This window comes from Lycium barbarum, chromosome 4, assembly GCF_019175385.1.
Source record: "Lycium barbarum isolate Lr01 chromosome 4, ASM1917538v2, whole genome shotgun sequence".
Classification (NCBI taxonomy): domain Eukaryota; kingdom Viridiplantae; phylum Streptophyta; class Magnoliopsida; order Solanales; family Solanaceae; genus Lycium; species Lycium barbarum.
In genome coordinates this window covers 117,735,318-117,743,386 of record NC_083340.1, presented here as the reverse complement: position 1 = coordinate 117,743,386, position 8,069 = coordinate 117,735,318, and positions in this window count along the sequence as shown.

Below are 8,069 nucleotides of genomic sequence, written 5' to 3'. Positions count from 1 at the left end.
TTCCTTCACTTCTTCAGTTTTACACTATTTGAAAAAAATGTGATTGTTGCACCCTATTTTTACCGAGGCTAAACAAAGTACAACTTATAGGGCTCTAAAAGGATTAATTATGTACAGAGTCGCCACCTAACATTTAAGGTATACTAGGGTACCTATAACTTATTAATGTGTGTGACTAAAAATTGATTTGCGAAAATAAGTGAGATTCTAGGTAAGGGTTCAAATTATTCTGAAGGGAAGGTGTTAAGTATCCTTCACAATCCACAAAATGTGGTTACCGGCTGGACTAATTTTAACTATACGAGGGATGTGTAAAAATGATTTGTTATTACTTACAATGAATTATAAAAATATTCAAACAAAGAATGATAAGTATGAATATTAAGTAGGAAATGTAAATATCTATATACGTATAAAAATATATACATTAAGATAGATAAGTAAAGTATAAAAATTATTGTATTTATGAATGGATATATAAAATAAACTTTAAGTATTAAAAGAATTAGATTCAAGAAGAAACAATTTATGATTACTAAAATATATGAGAAAAGCTCATGAAAGTGACTTAGAGAATGGAAGGGGATATATAAAGAACAAGTAGCTAATGAAGGATTTAATTGAGAAAATGTATAAAGAAAAGAAAAGAAAAGAAGGGGAGTAAGAATATATAGTTAAATGACTAATCAATATTAGCTAAAAGAGTAAACTGGTTGAAGAATCAATGTAGCATAAAAGGTTTATTAAAAAGATATGATTGAATATAATGCTGTTTTATTTTTATTTTGTTGTAAGAAGACGTAACAAGTTTAGAGGATATTTACAAATGTTCAAGAAAATTTATCTAAAAGAATGATTTTAGTATACAAGAATAAAATATGAATGTCAAGAATGCTAACAAATATGAGTATAATAGTATGAATAGGATATGATACAAATAAGAATGTACGTAGATGTTCTTTTTTTGAAATAGAATAATACTGGCCTAATGTTAATTTGCCTGAAACACATAGTAGACTTTAAATCATATAAAGCGGAACATAAATAAATAAATTAATACCTTCTGGGCACCCCAAAAATAAAGTTTCACTATACTTTGTGCTTTGTACAATTTTAAGATCGTAAAAGTAAATACAAACAGAGAATTCGAGAAAATCTCCAAGCGTCGTCTCTAGGATGCAACTCCGGAACCTGTATAAGACTTAGTAAAAATGCTAGTAAAGCATAAATATTTACGAAAATCGACGTAAAATTCTTCATCGACCAAAAAGTATAGAATGTATTCAATATCCATAAACCAACAAAAAAATAAAAAAAAATCAGTTCCTCCCCTTAATATCCCTTTTCACAAAATGCATATGTGCAAAGTATTAAACAAATGAAAAACATGTCAAAAATAAAAACAATAAGTAAACAAAAATGCCAAGTATGCAGTAAAAGAGATATGAAAATGTAGACCAAAAACAGCACACCACACTCAAAAGATTTGTGTATAGTGTGTGTAAGTGTAGTGAAAGAGATGAGAGATTGGAAACTTCTTTTTTGGTAGAATATGAGAGATGGTGAAAGCATTTTTTTTTTTTTTTTGGAGATGAATGTGTGAGAGAGCTTTTTTTTAAGAGATGAAGATCTTTTCTTTCATTTTTTTAAGGGAGAGAGACGTGTTAGTTGGGAGATTTTTAGAAAGAGGAATGAAAGATTCATGGGTTGAAAGGGGAATGGAGATCGGCTAAGTGTGGAGAAAGATGAGGGAGTGGTGGGATAAAAAAGGAAAGAAAAAGGAAAGAGAAGTTGAAAGAGGAAGAAAGAGAATTGATTTGGGAGTAGAAAAAGAAAGATTGTATCGTTGAAAAAATGGGGGAGGAGTAAATTTAGGGGATAAGGTGAAAAAGTCAAAAAGAAGAAAACACGTGGGGCCCGCAGAGAAGAAAAAAGAGGAAAAAGAAATCATATGAGGGGGTAGATGAGATTTTAATTGTACACTGAGTGATAATTCGTTAATTTGCACAAGGTGAATTTTGAAATATCTTTGAATTGGAAAACCAAGGGGGTTTTTTACCTAACGTGAAAAGGCTCTCTTCTCTCTCCTATTCCCATGCAAACCCTAACCTTATTCTAAACCTTCATGGCGGCGCCGGTCACTGGCCAGCCACCTTTGGTGGCTGGCTAGCTTTTGGCAATATCCTTTACACTACAATTCCCTTCTTTGACCACCCCTTATTCATCCACAAACCCTCACATGGCAGCATCTTCCTCCATAAACCCTACAAACCCTAAAAACCCTAACCGTAACAGCCATGAAATCCATGCAAAAACGATGACAATTACTAAGAACTTTGCAACAATAGTGAATAAAAATAGTAATGACACCATGCAGACGATAAAAAATGTCATTGAGTCTATTCCAATCAAATCAGTTGAGATAGTTGAAGGAGAACACGTGGTGGAGTGGACAGAAGTAGAAGTTGATCGTATGAACATAATTGAGAAGCTCCAATATGTTGTAATTGGTAAGTTCTCATATGCCTGGCCGGAACTTGAAGAATTGAGAACTCAAAACTCATTGCAGTGTAGGAGCAAAGGAGACTGTCGTATTAGATTGTTTAGAAATAGACATATTCTTATGAGGTTTGAAAGGTTTGAAGATTACCTACAGATGATGGCAAAGACGGCTCATTACATTAAGTCGAGAGATGGAGGAATGTACCAGATGAGGCCTTTGTTATATGATACTAAATTCAAAATTGATGAGGAAACTACAATGGCGATGGCTTGGATATCCTTTCGAAATCTACTGCCAACTTGTTTTGTGAAGAACTCTTTATTCTCTCTAGCATCAGCAGTTGGTAAACCATTGCATCTGCATATGGCCACTATTAATAAAACTCGACCAAACTGTGCTAGAGTTAAAGTTATAGTAGATCTTGCTGCTAATCTCCCAAAAGTAGTTAACATGAAGATCACAGATGAGAAATCTGGTGTTTCTAGGATTGTCAAGGTACAAATTCAGTATGATGTATTACCCAAATACTGCACAAGGTGTAAGTTGCAGGGTCATAATGAAGAAGGTTGCAGGATCTTACATCCAGAACTGAGAGTGGTACATGTAGAAAAAGAAGACAAGGCCAAGACTGCAGAACCTCAAGATGCTCAGCCAAATAAGGGGCATTATAGGAATTTTAGAAGACCAGGGGGGAGATATGGTGGAGGCCTTGAAGATTGGAATATTGTTAAAGATAAGAGGGTGTTTACAAAAGAAAAGAATCTAGACGAGTTTATAGATGAGAGACCTATAAATGGGAATTTGGAAGGAGTTCAAACATAAAATGCTTTTGAAGCTTTGCAGAATGAAGGGGTTATGGAACAAGGAGTAGAACCTGTGGAGGATGAACTAACACTACCAGTAGAGGAGGTGGAAGCTAACACTATGGGGTCGAATGCTAATATAATGGGAGATAGTTCTCCTATAACTGAAGTCAAGGAGAAGGAGGACAAGGTTGAAAAGTTTGATATAGTGCAACAACTTAATGCAGCAGATCAAGTTCAAGAAGTTGTGTCACCTATAGGTACATCCAATATAGAAGAAGGAGTAGACAAAGAGGAGGAGATCATAGTACATAGAGAGGAAGCTGATAACAAAAGGGAAACTGGAAAAGTTCGCAGTAATCTAGAGGAGGTGGTAGTAGATCATGATGGTATATTAGAAGTTAGTAATCATTCTCCGTCTAATAAATGAGGGGACAGGGTGGATGAGGAAAAGACTATGGGAGCAGATGTGGTGAATGGAGATAGTGTTGGCATAGATGATCCAGGTGGAGATGGACTCTATTCACCTCAACCAACTGTTGAAAATGCTATTGTTCTCAGTAGTCCATTGGCTCAACCTTTACAGTTATTGAAGACTGATTCCCCTATGCAGAGATTACATGATATTTTTTCCCATAATGCTGGAAATGTTGAAAGTCATTTGGAGGATAAAGAGAATTGTCACATTAATGAGGATGATCTGGAGGAGTCTATTAAGCAGAAGCTTGAGCAGGTATTCCAACAAGTAGATGTTTCTCCAACATCAAAGGTCAAAGGTGGAAGGAAAGGCAAGAAACAGATAGAAAGAAAGAAACCATTAGGTGCAGAGCCAAAACAACCTACTAGGGTTGTGCCAAAGATCTGCCAGTATTAAGTCAAAGTTTTAAATGATGATTAAAACATTCATTTGGAATATTAGATCAGTGCAGACACAACAAGCTTTTCACAGACTTCAAATGCTACATAGACATCACAGGTTTATGTTAGTTGCCTTAATGGAGCCTTTTCAACATGTTAGACAAATACAAAAATTCAAAAGGAGGTTAGGGATGCATCAGGCTGGTGCAAACTGTAGTGGAAAGATTTAGTTTTTTGTAGATGAGAATGTAGATGTGGAAATTTTATCTGATACTGCACAGCAGATCATCTTGAAACTGTTTCTTCAGGAGCACAATAGATCTCTTATAACAACTTTGGTCTATGCTAAATGTGATGAAGTATAAAGAATGCCTCTTTAGGATAGTATTTATCAGTTAGCTGGCTCCTATGACATGCCTTGGCTGGTAGGGGGAGATTTTAATGTAGTGATGAATGAAGAGGAGAAAATAGGTGGAGTCCCTGTAGTCCCTCAGGACTATGAGGATTTTGCCTTTTGTATCAACTCATGTAATTTATTTGAAACAGGATTTAAAGGAAGTCTTTTTACATGGTGGAATGGCAGGGCTGGGGATGATTGTATATTTGAAATATTGGACAGAATCTTCTTTAACTCATAGTTTCAACAATGGGTTGGTCATATTGAAGTGGAGCATTTATCTAGGACCGGATTTGATCATGCCCCACTTCTTATCACTTTGGGTGAGGAAGTTCAGACTTTCATAAAACCATTCAGGTTTTTGAAATTTTGGACTGAGCATAAAGATTTCTTGGACATAGTAAGGCTGAATTGGTCTGAGGAGAGTATTGGCAATCCTTTTTTGGTTTTTAAAAAGACGATCAAGATAGTAAAAGGGGCTCTATCTGCTTGGAGTAGACTGGCTTTTGGAGATATCTTCAAATAACTTATCATCAGGGAAGATATAGTGAAAATTAAGGAACAACTGTTTGAAGATGATCCTTCTGTAGAAAATAAAGAGTCTTGCAGATTGTTCAGGCTGAACTGAAGAAGTATTTACATTATGAGGAAGAGTTTTGGAGACAAAAAGCAGGATACACTTGGTTCTCTGAAGGTGATAGAAACACCAGGTTTTTTCACAATTTATTAAATGGAAGGAGAAAAAGGTTACAGGTGAATAGAATTCAAATATCTGATGGTGAGTGGATAGAAGATAAGGAGCAGCTTGCAGCAAAAGCAGTTAATTTTTTCCAACAACAATTCTCTCAAGAGGAGGAGGCTTTAGATTTTGGCATGCTGAAGCATATTCCACAGATGGTCTCTTCTGAAAGCAATGATTTCCTTTTGTGCACTTCCATCCCCAAAAGAAGTAAAGAATGTTGTTTTTGAACTTAAAGGAGAGACTGCTTGTGGTCCTGATAGATTATCAGGAACTTTCTTTCATTCATGTTAGGACGTTATAGGAATGGATGTATTTAGAATGGTTCAGGCTTTCTATGAAGGTCAAACTCTTCCAAAATCAGTAACTCATACTAATTTGGTTTTGATCCCTAAGAAATCAGAAGTTCACACTTTTGGGGATCTCAGACCAATTAGCTTGAGTAACTTGATAAACAAGGTTATTTCAAGAGTGGTTCATGGAAGACTGGATAAGATTCTACCAGGTTTGATCTCTAGCAACCGGTCTGGTTTTGTGAAGGGAAGAAGCATTATTGAGAATGTGTTGCTCACTTAAGAAATTGTCACAGATATTAGAAAGAGAGGTAAACCTGCAAATGTGGTGATTAAGTTAGATATGGCTAAGGCATATGATAGAGTGTCCTGGCTATATTTAACTAGGGTGCTGAGAAGAATAGGATTTGCAGAAATTTTTGTGGATCAAATATGGAGGCTGTTGGCAAATAACAGGTATTCAGTTTTGTCAAATGGCCAATCTTATGGTTTTTTCCACTTTACAAGGGGGGTGAAGCAAGGTGATCCATTTTCACCTGCTCTATTTATACTTTAGCAGACGTGCTATCTAGAGCACTTAATTCTTTATTTGAGCATGATCAGTATAAGTGCTTTGGTATGCCTAAATCGGGTGCAAACCTCAATCATCTTGCTTATGCAGATGATACCATCATCTTGCTTATGCAGATGATACCATCATCTTTGCATCAGCTGATAAACTATCATTGGAACTGACTATGAATGTTTTGAGAGATTATGAAAAGTTGTCAGGTCAATTGATAAATAGAGAGAAAAGTTTCTTTTACATGCATCAAAAATCAGCAGTGCAGTTATGTCAAGAAGTTGAGCAGGTAACTATTTTTACAAGAGGCATGTTTCCCTTCAAATATCTTGGTTGTCCTATCTTCCACTCTAGAAAAAGGAAAGTTTATTATAATGGTCTAATTAAGAGGGTGAAAGATAGGCTGCAGAACTGGAAAGGAAGGTTGTTATCATTTGGAGGGAAGGCAGTTCTTATCAATAGTGTTTTACAAAGTATGCCAATGTACCTTCTATCTGCAATGGCACCTACTAAGTACACACTAAATGAACTGCATAAAATCTTTGCAAGATTTTATTGGAGTAATAAGGAAGAAGGCAAGAGTAGACACTGGTCAGCTTAGCTGAAAGTGTGTGTTCCTAAATAGGAGGGAGGATTAGGATTTAGGTCCCTTTTTTATATATCAAAAGATTTATTCACTAAGCTATGGTGGAGATTCAGAATTTCTGGTACCCTGTGGTCAACATTCATGTGGAATAAGCACTGTAAGAAACATATTCCAACCAAGGTTCAATGGAAAGGAGGCTCACAATTATGGAAGAAGATGCTAGAATCAAGAGATGCTATAGAAGGGGAGATCTGGTGGGAACCAAGAAATGGTTCTGCTAACTTTTGGTTTGACAACTGGACTAAACTTGGTCCTCTTGCCCAGCTTATGCCAGCTAATTTCCCTATGGATGACAGTATTCAGGAGGTTGCAGATGTTATGGAGAATAGGACATGGAATTATCAGACATTGCAACAAACTATGCCAGAAGATATTATTGATCATATAAGAAAGGAGATGCACATTAGCACTCCCTCAGAAAATATGGATAAGGCCTAGTGGATGCTCACTAGTAGTGGTAAATACATTGTTAGTAGTGCATGGGAAGTAATAAGATAAAAAGGTGCCTCAAACTGGTGCTATAAGCAATTCTAGACAAAAGGTTTACCTTTCAAGATTACTTTCTTCTTGTGGAGAGTGTGGAAGCAGAAGTTACCTGTTGATGAAGTACTTCCAAAGAAGGGGATATCTATTGTGTCTATATGCAGGTGTTGTGCTCAGCCCCACCAAGAAATAATGAACCATATGTTTGTGACGGGTCAATATGGTGCAGATATACAGAAGATGTTCTCAGCAGTAGTAGGTATGCCAGGCCCTTTTATTCAAGTTAATCAAACTATCAAGAAATGGAAATGGTGGGACACAAAGTGTTCTTCAAAGCTGAAACTATTATACCAAGCAGCTCCTGCAATCATACTTTGGCAACTTTGGAAAAGAAGAAACACAGCTTTGCATGGTGGTAACATGTCTAGGCATAGGGTCATATATGAGATTAATCTTAATCTCATTCAACTGGCCAAAACTAGATATCAATGGATGACAAATTTGCCAAACTCTTGGCCTCAGCTGGTACAACATTTGAAACAATATAGGCCTCAGATACAGTACATACTGGTTCAATGGATTAGCCCTGTTGCAGGATGGTTCAAATGTAATAGTGATGGTGCCTCCAGGGGAAATCCTGGTCCTAGTGCATCTGCATTTTGTGTGAGAAATCATGAAGGAGATTTCATTCATGCTACTGCCAGAAGGATTGCACATACAACTTGTTTGTGTGCAGAGGCAAAAGCAATGCATGATGGAATTATATTTTGTGTAACACAGTAGCA